The sequence below is a fragment of the Gouania willdenowi genome, chromosome 10 (genome assembly GCF_900634775.1).
Source record: "Gouania willdenowi chromosome 10, fGouWil2.1, whole genome shotgun sequence".
Lineage (NCBI taxonomy): Eukaryota > Metazoa > Chordata > Actinopteri > Blenniiformes > Gobiesocidae > Gouania > Gouania willdenowi.
Genome location: NC_041053.1, coordinates 36,718,679 through 36,731,299, shown reverse-complemented (window position 1 = coordinate 36,731,299; position 12,621 = coordinate 36,718,679). Strand labels below are relative to the sequence as shown.

The 12,621-nt window shown below is 37.5% G+C and overlaps 1 protein-coding gene across 1 annotated transcript in view; it reads left to right on the top strand.

Annotated features, from left to right (window-relative positions):
• anxa5a (annexin A5a) overlaps positions 1 to 12,621 on the top strand; it is a 1,189,405-nt gene that overhangs the window by 844,323 nt on the left and 332,461 nt on the right. The window lies entirely within an intron of this gene.

The window sequence follows — 12,621 nt, the reverse complement described above, 5'->3', positions numbered from 1 at the left end:
TACGTACCTCCATTTAGAAAAAAACAAATAACTCCTGAGCTCAAACAGTGAATGTGTTTCTGCTTGTAATTATTTGTTAAATCCACAGCACGCCCTGTGTGAACTAAACTAACAGTAACCAGTGTGATCATTTGTCATTAAATAACACTCTGAACAGGGAACAGACAGATCAGAGTAGGGCTGTACGATGTTGACCAAAACTTGTATCTCAATATTTTTTCTCAAAATGGCAATTTATATACGATAAATTCAAATTAAACCCGACTGTAAAGACGATTCTGGGTTACATTTGCTGATGCAAAATGCCACACAGGCACATCTTTTTTTATACAAAAAAAAAAAACAACACTTGCACAACATGGGCCACTTTTGGCTTTTTCTCCTATGTAGGACAGCACGTGTGAGTGAGTTCTGTAGTATGGCTTGTTTAGGGGAAGATCTGGGCTAGGACACATAATAATCCTTTTAACTGTGCTTTTCACGCTGTTCAGAAACATAGTAGAAGCAGAAACTCCTGAAACAAGTATTTTGTTGCAAAATAAGCTATAAAAAAAATATGCATATTGGTATAGGTGATAATGTAATTTTTTTGTATTGCCAAAATAGAAAACTCGATATATCTTGAATATCAATATATCGCCCAGCCCTAGATCAGAGTAGTAGCTTTGATCTTTATGTTTACAGTAAAACTAATGGGAAATCATCCAATGTAGCATCAAACAATTAGCGCTGTATTGAATTAGCCCTGTTGTGCTCCATACTGCCACCTTGTGTCTGTGAGTGGTTCTCACTCTGCTGTAAATGCTGAAGGTTTAATGGACTTCTATATCACACATCTATATTAGGGCAGTAAAGGGGACCATGATGAATTGGAGTTTGGATCTGATGTTGGACAGAGAAACAGAGCCGATAGCAATAATCCAAGATGTCACATTTGGTTGTGTGAGATACTATCACTCATTGATGTAAATGTCAGCGTGGATTAGAATCAAAGGTTTAATAAATAAAGATTTTCATCATAACATTCAAAGATAAGATGAATGGATATTTAATGATCCCGTGGAGTAACAGGAAATCACATTACCACGTTCACTTCTGACATTTCAGCCGACGATCCCCAGGTAACTGTGAATAATTCATAGCACATGTATAAATTTCACATGACTCCATACACGGAGCACCAGAAAGTAAATCATAGCTTATTACTTTTTTGTCTCCAGTTGTTAAAAATATCAGCCGTCGGTAGGGTGAGACCTTTTAATCACTCTAACGGAGACCATTGAAATGAAGGGCTGGTCGTTTCCCGCTGCACGCCAACAGCTGATTGTGAGTCAGGCTTATAAGTAAATCCATGGGAGGCTGTTGAGTGAAAAATCCTTTTTGAATTTCTAGCATCTCAAAGCATGGCCCACAGCTATGTTTACAGCTTGGATAGTGATCAAATGGGATCCTTCAGGGTCGATAAAGTAGAGCCGAGTGCAGCATGTGAAAACACAACGACTCCTATTTTCACGACTACACACAGTGTGTGAATGCTGAATAGATGATGAGCTTTGTGTTTGATTGAGAAATGTTTTTCACATTGAAATTAGAACGGTGCTTGTCTGGAGGTGAAAGTGGTGCTTTCACTGCACACAAACAATCTTTCCCAAGTCGTGGTCTGTGAACCACTGAGGGTTCCATCACTGTCTTCCTGTGGTCTCTCAGGACCGTCACACAGCTACATCAACACAGTGAAACAGAGAAGAAGCAGCAGCTACTGTATCTCTGAACAGAGGAGAGGGGTTGAGACACAGTCTCTCTACTATCTATAATCCGACCATGTCGTCACTATCTGACGACTCGGCAACAATTGACCCGAGTCACCTGATACCAGGATTTTTTTCCTGCACCAAGGAGCTCATATTTTCACAGACGTTTGTTTGTCTCTTAGCAGGATTACTTCAAAATAAGCCTGGTCAATATCAAGATTTATATCTTGGCGATATAGAAAATTATAACATTGCCTATAACAATAAATTATTAGTCTATAGCTTATTTTATAATAAAATACTTGTTTTAAGAGTCACTGCTGTGGCTACATCTCAGAACAGCATGAAAAGCACAGTTAAATGGATTGCTGAGTCACACTACAGAACTCACTCACACATGCTGTCCCTTAATAGGAGAAAAAGGTCAAAGTGGCACATATTGTGCATCTTAATAAATGTGCCTGTGTGGCATTTTGCATCAACACATTTTAACCCAGAATTGTCTTTCTGTTAAGACTTTGAATTAAAAACATCAAGATTGATATCGTATATTGCCATCGTATGAAGAAAAATCGAGATGAAACCTTTTGAATGAAATGTGAGGTAAAATCACAATATGTGGGAAATGAGCTGCCTGGCGGAGGTCTGCGCTCTCCGAGGGCTTTTCTACTTTTAGCATAATTCATTGGTTAATCCATATATTGAGCTATTGAGGGGTTGGTTTCACATGATGAAACCTGACATTAACATGTTTGAAGTTAAATCTTATAGGAAGGAAAAATGAGATTTCAGCTGCCTCTGTTTCCACTCTGTGCTAAGCTAACTGCTGATGCTGCTGCTCATATCATCCTGGTTGATGCACAGCCACGGTCCTGGTATCAGTTTTCCAGCTGTTTGGGAGAGGAAAGCAAACATTCATGCAGAGTGCCAAGTCATTACCTTTAATTCCCCCGACTTACTGCTGAGCTCCGTACCACGTTTTAAAGCAGCCGTACTCGTGTGAATATTTGATGCCGGGCTCTGATCCTTCACCGTCATAATTCCAGACCTTTATTCCACTCCACAGCAGATGCTGAGAGGATGTTTTCCCGCTCTGTGATTTCTACCGCCAGTGCCATGAATGACAAGAGAGTCATTACAGCAAGAGGCGACAGGTTCCACCAAATCACTTCAGAGAGACAACGGGGAGCAGAAAGTCACCAATTTATTTATGGGAGTGAGTGAGGGATGGATGGACTCAAGGTTTGTGGGAAAACTCTGGACTGTCAGGTTGTTTTTCATGGAGTAAAGATTAATGGAAAACCCATTTGAGATAAATGTGGCCTCTGGACCAGAGATTCCCAACCAGGGGTACGCCTATCCTCAGTAGGGTCATCAGCACATTGCTGGCTTTACTTGGAAACATTAGTGGTTCAATTTTAAGATGAAGGAATATCCTTCCTTGTCCATTTTTCAGGCCAATTTGAAACAATTTTATATGAGTGGATGGAACAATTTTTACATAAGGGAAAATTAATTTAAGTTTTAGACAAAACCATACTGTTGTATTTAAGACCACACTATCTGAGCTCAAGACTTGCTGAAGACCAGAATGCACCGAGACCGAGTCAAACATTAACACATAAAAACATCCTTTAAAAAATATGGAGAGAAAGGCAGACGGATACCAACGAGCCAAGCAGAGTGCAGCAAGGGCGGTCGCCAAAGCACGAGAGGCCATGGAGAACGCCTTCCAGACGGCTTTGAAGAGGTTCTGATCCAGCATCTCAGGAGAGGGAAGCAGTGCATTACTGTGTATGGTGGGGATGGTGTGCTGCTGACCTCGACTCGAGACGTTGTGGATTATTGGAAGGAATACTTCGAAGACCTACCCAATCCTTCTGATCCGCCTTCCGGTGAGGAAGCAGAGCCTGGGGACCAGCTCCACACCTTCAGCAGGGTCCTTGGGGGTGCATGGGAGTTTGCCCAACCAGCCCAGTGGACTTGGAGAAGGCATTCAACCGTTTCCCTCAGGGATTCCTGTGGGGGAGTTCTCCGGGAGTATGGGCTATTAGATCCTCTGATAAAGGCCGTCCATTCCTTGTATGACCGGAAGAGTCCGAGCTTGGTCCGCATTGCCGGCATAGGTCGCACTCGTTTCCAGTGAAGGCTGGACTCCATCAGGGTTGCCCATTGACACCAATTCTGTTCATAACTTTTATGGGCATCATTTCTAGGCACAGCCAGGGTGTTGAGGGGGTCCGGTTTGGAGGATCAGGATCATGTCACTGCTTTGCTCCATCAGGCCATTATCTTCAGCTGTCACTGGATCAGTTTGCAGTGGAGTGTGAAGTGACCAGGATGAGAATCGGCACCTCCAAATCTGAAAAAGGTGGGGTACCTTCTCTGGGTTGGGATGAGGTCCAGCCCCAAGTGGAGGAGTTCAAGTACCTCAGGGTCTTGTTCACGAGTGATGGAAGGATGAAGTGAGAGATCAACAGGCGGATTTGTGCGGCGTTCCTGCCCTCACCTATGATCATGAGCTTTGGGTCATGACCGAAAGAACAAGATAGCGGGTGCAAGCTGGCCAAAAAGCTTTCCTCCGCAGGGTGGCTGGGCTCTCCCTTAGAGATAGAGTGAGAAGCTCAGTCATCCAGGAGGGGCTCGGACTAAAGCCACTGCACCTCCACTGAGAAGAGCCTGATGAAGTAGCTCAGACACCTAATTAGGATGCCCCCCTGGTGAGGCGTTCAGGACACGTCCCTCAAAGGACCCCAAGGAAAACCCAAAACACGCTGGAGAGACGAGGGCTGCGTCCGAATAGTCCCTCCCATCTCCTTTCCTATCCACTGTTCTTTAACCCCCGGAAGTGTTTAAGTGGTGGCCATGATAAAAGAGCGTTAAAATTTTCTGAGTGAAGGAGGCGTGGCTGTAGGATTACCTTAACCCCCGTGACGCCATCCACGGGATTAAGGAAAAGTGAATAGGAAAGGAGATAGGAGGGACTATTCAGACGCAGCCAATCTCTCTTGGCTGGCCTACGACAGGGGTGTGGCCGGCCTGAGAGAACTCTCAGGTTGGCCACACCCAGAAAAAACTCACAAGGACACATCAAAACAATCAGTTGATGCCTCTGAGGAAGACTGACAGTTGGCAGTTGAAACATGTCAGGAGATAATGAATTAATGAATAAATGAAAAAGAAGACAAAATGAACAAGCATTTTTGTTTTTTCATTATGCAGAAGAAAAATTATTAGTGGAACAGTAGCAGCTCTGTGTTCACATATTCTGCAGCAGCATTCCCAGGAATAAGGTAAGGAACGTCTAATTCAGTGGTTGGGCAGAGGAGCATGAACCTCTTATTTTTCCTTCTTCTTCTCCCTTTTTTTAGAAGCCGACAGCTTTTAACTGACTCGTCTGTTCAGGCTCGTGTCGTCCCATGAAGTCCACACACAGGCTGACATTTTCACTCCCCTCAGCCACTCTCACTGCTGCCTTCACCCAATTGACCATGAAAGGAACTCAGACAGACCTATATTATGACCCCATGTTGCCTCGATTGATCACGGTCGACAATTGTGCATCTCGTGCTTTCTCTCTCTCACACACCCAGCATCAGCATCAGCATCAGCATCAGCTATCTGCAGAGGACCACTGGCTGCCTGCTGCCCTGTGATAAGACCCATTGCCCAGGGAGAGGGTGGACAGGGTCAGCTGGAAACCATTGGAACCATTTCACAGGGAACACTGCCCCCTGCTGCCTCTGAGGGTGAAGCACATCTGTCACAAGTCGTTAACACATCATTTCTAACTGTGGCTGCAGGGAATAAAGTGTCAGATGGTAAAAACATGCAATAATTGAATGCTGGGGCTACTCTGCCATCTGAATGTTAAACCAGTTCCTCTGCATATGTTTTGTTTGAAATCCTGCTCCACATTTCACAAAATGACTGAAAATATTCCATCAATTAGCAGTTGATTAAATCTTCTGTTGAAAAAATAATATCCACAGCTTTAATGTTCTTTCAAACAAAGAACTTAACAGAATCTGAATCTGAAAAATGTAATCTGACAGTTTGATAAACATACCACTTGTTTTTGATATTGATAATTAAATCACAGTTATTTATTTATGGAACTTGTTCCCGCAAGTTTAATAAAAAATAAAATAAATTGTATTTCATACCATTTTGTAACTGTAAATTATTGATATCGCGATTATATCGTATTGATTTGTATCAGGATGTATCGTATTGTGACATGCACATCGTAAATTGTAATCGTATCATCAGATTCATGGCAATGCACACCCCTAGTACCCCCCCCCCCCAATGAATTCAGATAATTCACAATAATTCTCAATTTGTAATAATTTCAGTGGAAATGTGTATATACAGGTATCTGTGGAAAACACTGCAAACAAGCAACAGTCATATATACAGTATATGTATATCTTCTCTGACTCAATTATATATACAGTATATGTATATGATATAGACAGTATATGTATATTATATATACACAGTATATGTATATGATATATACACAGTATATGTATATGATATAGACAGTATATGTATATGATATATACAGTATATGTATATCTTCTCTGACTCAATTATATATACAGTATATGTACTGTATATGATATAGACAGTATATGTATATTATATATACACTGTATATGTATATCTTCTATGACTCAATTATATATACAGTATATGTATATGATATAGACAGTATATGTATATTATATATACACAGTATATGTATATGATATACACAGTATATGTATATGATATATACAGTATATGTATATCTTTTCTGACTCAGTCATATAGACAGTATATGTATATTATATATACACAGTATATGTATATCTTTTCTGACTCAGTCATATAGACAGTATATGTATATTATATATACACAGTATATGTATATCTTCTCTGACTCCATTAATTATATATACAGTATATGTATATGATATAGACAGTATATGTATATGATAGACAGTATATGTATATGATATAGACAGTATATGTATATGATAGACAGTATATGTATATTATATATACACAGTATATGTATATGATATACACAGTATATGTATATGATATATACAGTATATGTATATTATATATACAGTATATGTATATCTTTTCTGACTCAGTTTTGGCTAGTATGCATTTTAGCATAATCCACATATAGCTAGAAACGGCTTTGTTCGCTCACACCTCCTTTTTTGTCTTTCCAAAGTGGTTTTTATTTCTCCATTTAAGAATAAAAATGGATAAATCTGTATGCTCTGAGGGTTTTATTGTGAAGAAATGTAATTTCTGGCTGCTCTTTGGAGATGCTCTGATCTCATCTTCACCTCTGTCCACTATAAGTCCTCATACATTACATTTAAAGCGAGCAGGAGTTAAGACACAGGCTGCTGGAGGAAAAAGAGGAGTTTTCAACCAAACCAGGAGGACGCGACATGAATTTACAAAAGCTTGGCACAGATTGAACCCGTTTCTCTGCCCTTGAGTTTTCCACATTAGACAAATAAGCTTCCAAACAACTCTATGGGTGCCATTTCAACGCTAATGTGCAGATTTTTCTTCTTTACTCTTTTCTCTCGTGTTAAAGTGATACCCCTTCACTTGTCTGACTGCTTTTTCTTTTATTGTTTTATAAATCTTTAAGTAGACATTAATTCTTTTTAAGCAGGCCCTGTCCTCATCAGAGATCTGGAAGTGTGTGTTTAACGGCCACTTTGGGACTGAATTATTCATGAAAGGGAAAGTCAAGTGGTGATCGGGTGTAAAGCGATGCAACAAAACTAGTGTGAATGTCAAACAGTTGGTGATTAGAGAATCTCCGTCTGACCGAGCTTTAAATAACACGCTGGCCCTTTAACGTTCTAAATATACACTAATGGTCAAAAGTTTTAGAACACCTTAAGTTTTCTACTTATTTATTGCAATTTAAGTCATGCAAGTTCAATGAATAGCTTGAAATGGTACAAAGGTAAGAACTAGAGCTGGGTGATTTGAGTTTTGATTGGATTTTCAATTTTTTTTTAATGCACTATATATAGATATATTGTCAAAAGTGCAACTTTATTGCTGTGATTGTCCCCAAGAGTAAAAATGCATAAAACAAACCCAAAATAAAAAGTAAATGAGGCTCTTCGTCGTTCAACAATTTCAAACTTTAACTCAGATTTAAGCAAAAGTGCAACAGAAACTTCACAGTAGCTTAAATTTTCTAATTAAGAAATCAGAAAACTACATATTTTATAACATTACAGTTAAAAAAATTAACAAACTCTTCCCTTAGCATCTCAGCATAGTGTGAATAAAAAATGAAACATGCCTGTGACACACATATAGCATATTCAAAGGGTAAACAAATGTAAACAAAGAGGAGGCTGCCTCACATTGGAACACGAAAAAGCCCGAAAAAACTGGTGGGGAAAAAATAAACAAATAAATTAAAAAATAATAATCATTATATCTATATATATATATATTTTTTTTTAATTCAAATTTGCAAAATAAAAATATTTTTTATCTACAAATTCGATTAATCGATTAAATCAATTTTTTCCCAGCCCTAGTAAGAACTGAACAGCCAGATGTTAAAAAAAAAAAGGTTTGATTATACAAAACCAAAAATGAATGTACATTTAAGAATTATACAAATAGGCCTTTTTCAGGGATAATGAAGTGAATGAATTTAAAGTTGTTCTATGAGAAACTATATCAGTCTCAGTAAACAGGTTTATCTCAAACACACTCCACTCTCACTGGGCGTTTCCACTGGATACGTCTCCGCTGCGCCACGGCACAGATCTGGTTTTGCAGATAAAACAGCACCAGTGAAACATGAACTAAATCAAAGTTGCTGCAGTTTACAGTGCAGTTACAGTATGAGAGGAATCAATATAGTGGATGTGAATTTGTTTTTAGACATTATGACGTTTTGGTGATGTAGTTACTTGAAATATAATCTGAAGTGTTTTATTTTGAAAAGTAACCTGATATTTTATTGCGGAATACGTGCCTAATTTCCTGTTTAGCTTCATTTGCTCTGTGCTGATTGATGCGTCATGCTCCGGTATCCGCCAGAAATAGAAGCCCTGCGTATATCTGGTGGAGGGCACCGGACTACCACATCTGGGAAGGAGCAGACACGCACCGCAGCGGACCCGGTGGAAATCATTACATAGACTAAAGTGGAAACTTATCAGCTCTGGTGACGTGGCGGTGACGTAACGTAGCAGAGCCGCATCCAGTGGAAATTGGGGGTCACATTTATTTACACACACAACCTGTTTCTTCACCGTCTCCTCTGGCCCCTCCCCTCCTCCTTCCCTGCAGAGGCAGCAGGAGGTGAGGCGATAAGGGCAGTGCCATCCAGTGGCTGACCTGTGAACTACCCATTCCCTGTGCTAACCCTGTGTTGGTTTTTGTCGCAATGTTTGCTGAAGAGTTTTTTATGACCCCAAACTCCACCCCTCTCTACAAGGGCCTAGTTTGGTTTTTGCCTTTTTTTTTCCTTCTTCTTACCCATTGGTTCACATTTCTCATCTAAGAAACAAAGCGTTGCTCTGCTGTAGCTGCCCCCCACTACTCCCATACCTGTCCCCCATTGTGATATGTTATTGTTTGTGATGTTTCTTGGTTGTGATGTATCTGAAACTGAATTACCACTCGGGGATAAATAAAGTTTTCTGAATCTGCAGTAATGAAGGTTGAATCGGCCTTGAAAGCTGGTGCTACTTATTCCTCCAGGTGTTCCTTAGAACCTTCTGTGTGCATTAAAGCAGTGTTAGAACACACGGTGGTACCAGACCCTCATGAGCATCAGCTGAACAGTATTGTTCATGGATTCCATCATTTCTTTTTCAACTCAAATTGCTTATTTGTTCTATGCTTTCATTTCAGAGTGCAACGACACAATAAACTGAATCATTTTCAGTAAAAAACTGGAAAAAGTGTGGTGTTGTAAAACTTTTGACCGTAGTTATATCTATATATACCATATCAAAGCACCGATAGGAGACAGAAACTTTTGGTAAGAAAATGTTTTGGTTTTCTAGGCTGAAAACATTTTTGTATCATGGAAATAGCGCCTCCCTGTGGTTCAAAGAAATGTAGTTTTTTTTTTTTTTTTTTTTAATCTTTTTTAATATCAATGTGCATTAAATCTTCTTTAAAAACAATAAAAGGTTGATATTTGCATATAATGTGGAAGCAAAATGTTTGTACTAATAAAAAATAACTGCACGTAGCCAATGAAATTTCTCAATTTTTTGGTAAAAAAAAAAAATTTAATATATAGAGGTCACTCCATGTCATTTCACAAATGTAACTACTGAAAAAAAAAGAAAAGATTAGACACAGAGGCGAGATGCAATGACCTCATGTAAAGGATTTTTAATATCCGCGGTGAAAAAACCCAAAAGTTAGGGACTAAAATGAAAATGAAGAAGTTGCATAAAGAAAAATGGTTTTATATCCCAAGAGATATTAACCTTTATAGTATAAATTAAAACAGAAATCAGATTTTTTTTAAAATTACATTCCCACATGCAGTTATGGGCCAATGAAAACAATTTAAAAAAAAAAAAAAGAAAAGTATTTTTGATACATGTGACTAATCATTAGTGATGTGAACAGTCTATGTTCATAGCTCTAAACTGATCACATTACAGGGAGCTGAGGCATATGTAAAGTTGTTTACTGGACCAAACATGCTCCAGACCCAAACCCCATAAAACACTTTTTACCAATTTTGAGGAGCTGGCATGTCCACCAGATAAAATGTATAGCATATCTTTGTATATATTCTGAGAGAGTAGGTGGAGCTGTATTACATTACCAAATTTTATTTTCCAATGTGGTGTAATTTTTGAAATAATGGAAGATGAAAATGAAAAAAATAAGGACACACAAAAATCAAGACATACCACCCCTCACTAAATTATCCATATCTCATAAAGCTTTCATCAATCAAACTGAAAAATTAAAAACTGCTGATTTAATAATTAAAGAACAATTACTGAAAAAAAAAATCTGAATTTTTTTAGACTTAAGTGCGCCATGGGATGTCCTGATTTGTTGAAATGATATCCATTTATCCCTTTACTTTTGTATAGAGCATTGGCCAAATACATATTAATAATAGTACATTTTATTTAGTGCCATCTTTCAATGTTCACAAATAATAAAAAAAAATAAATAAATACAAAATAAAAAAATGGTGGACATGAGAATCTTAGTTGGAGTCAAGTCCATTAACAGAAAATACTGTATATAAATATTAGTTATATTTCAAGTCATCAATCCTCATCATATTTCTTTGTGAGGTCACATCAAAAATCATCAACATCAAACATTCCTCATGCTAACAGCTAAGTTAACATGTATCATGTAGTGAGTGTCACTGTTTTAATGTGTCTGTACCTTTAAGGTTGGTTCAGTCCATCCTCAGCAGCTCATAGACATTATAATGCGTCAGACATTATAATGTCTATGGTCGGTCCCTCCTGGTCTTCTCATGGGAAATCTATTCAGGCTAGAAAACACACTTTAAACTTATGAGTTTTCTTCATAAGTTTGATAACATTATGAAAAACATTAATTCATAAGCAGCATAATTTACGCACTTCAAGAAAGTTTGTGGAGGAGTTCAAGCTTTAGAAACAGGCATAGGGCAGGTCACCTAAGTTTATGACTAAGTAAAAAAACAAAAACAAAACAGTTTTTGTTTTATTTATATATATATATATATATATATATATATATATATATATATATATACTGGTTAAAAAATATTTTTATTATTTTAAAATTAAAACATCTTAAACAACTTTATTCAATAATTTCACTTTGTCAAAATATAAATCTAATTATTAATATTATTAATAAAAAAATAATTGTAATAATAATATGCATTCAAAAAAAATTCTGAGCTGGCACAACTTGTCACTAATTATGTCTATATATATATATAAATTGTCTCTCTCACAAAGGCAATCAGTTAATATAAGAATTAATAGTTTTGTGTGATTTTACAAAAGGAAGGTTAAAAACATTGCAGCACAATTTTTGCACTTCAAGGTTTGTGGGGGAGTTCAAACTTTAGAAACAGGCATAGGGCAGGTCACCTAAACACGTTTATGACTCAAAGTAAAAAAAAACAAAGAATATTTAAGTTTATTAATTTAAGTTTAAATAACTGCAGCACATGTCTTTCAGAATGGCATATTAAATGTGAAATTAGTAAAATATGATCATCGACTATTAGTTTGGCATATTTCTTAATAAATCTTTGTTTCCAATTACATTTTTATTCATTTATGTAGCTTCAAAATCACTTATTAAAAAACAACAAAACTTGAATCTCTCGCACTCTATTGCAAAGGAAATCAGTAAATATAAGAATATATAATTGTGCATGATTTTACAAAGAAAGTGTATTTGTACGGTAATAACACCCGGTGCTATTGGTTTGGTTAACGAAGTACACGTACGTAGCGTTGTAGGGTTACAACCCAATATCACAACAATTTTTAGGGTTAGGTTTAGTCTTAGTCACGTGACCTAAACTGACCAAATAGGGGCGCTGCATACGGATAGAATGTCGGTATATTGCTATGGCAACCACACGGATAGTCACTGCCTTTTATAAAAGGGAGCAGATTAAGTTACTACATCTGTAACTCAAAAAAATGCATGACCAACTGTGTACATTAATTACTATTATAATAATAATTATTAATTCTGACACAAGATGGTCAGATGAAAAGTACTGTATGAGCGTTACACCTTTTAAGTTACTCCCATGACCTGCACAAGAACAGGAAGGAAAACCTAAAGTCAAATTAAGGGAGGA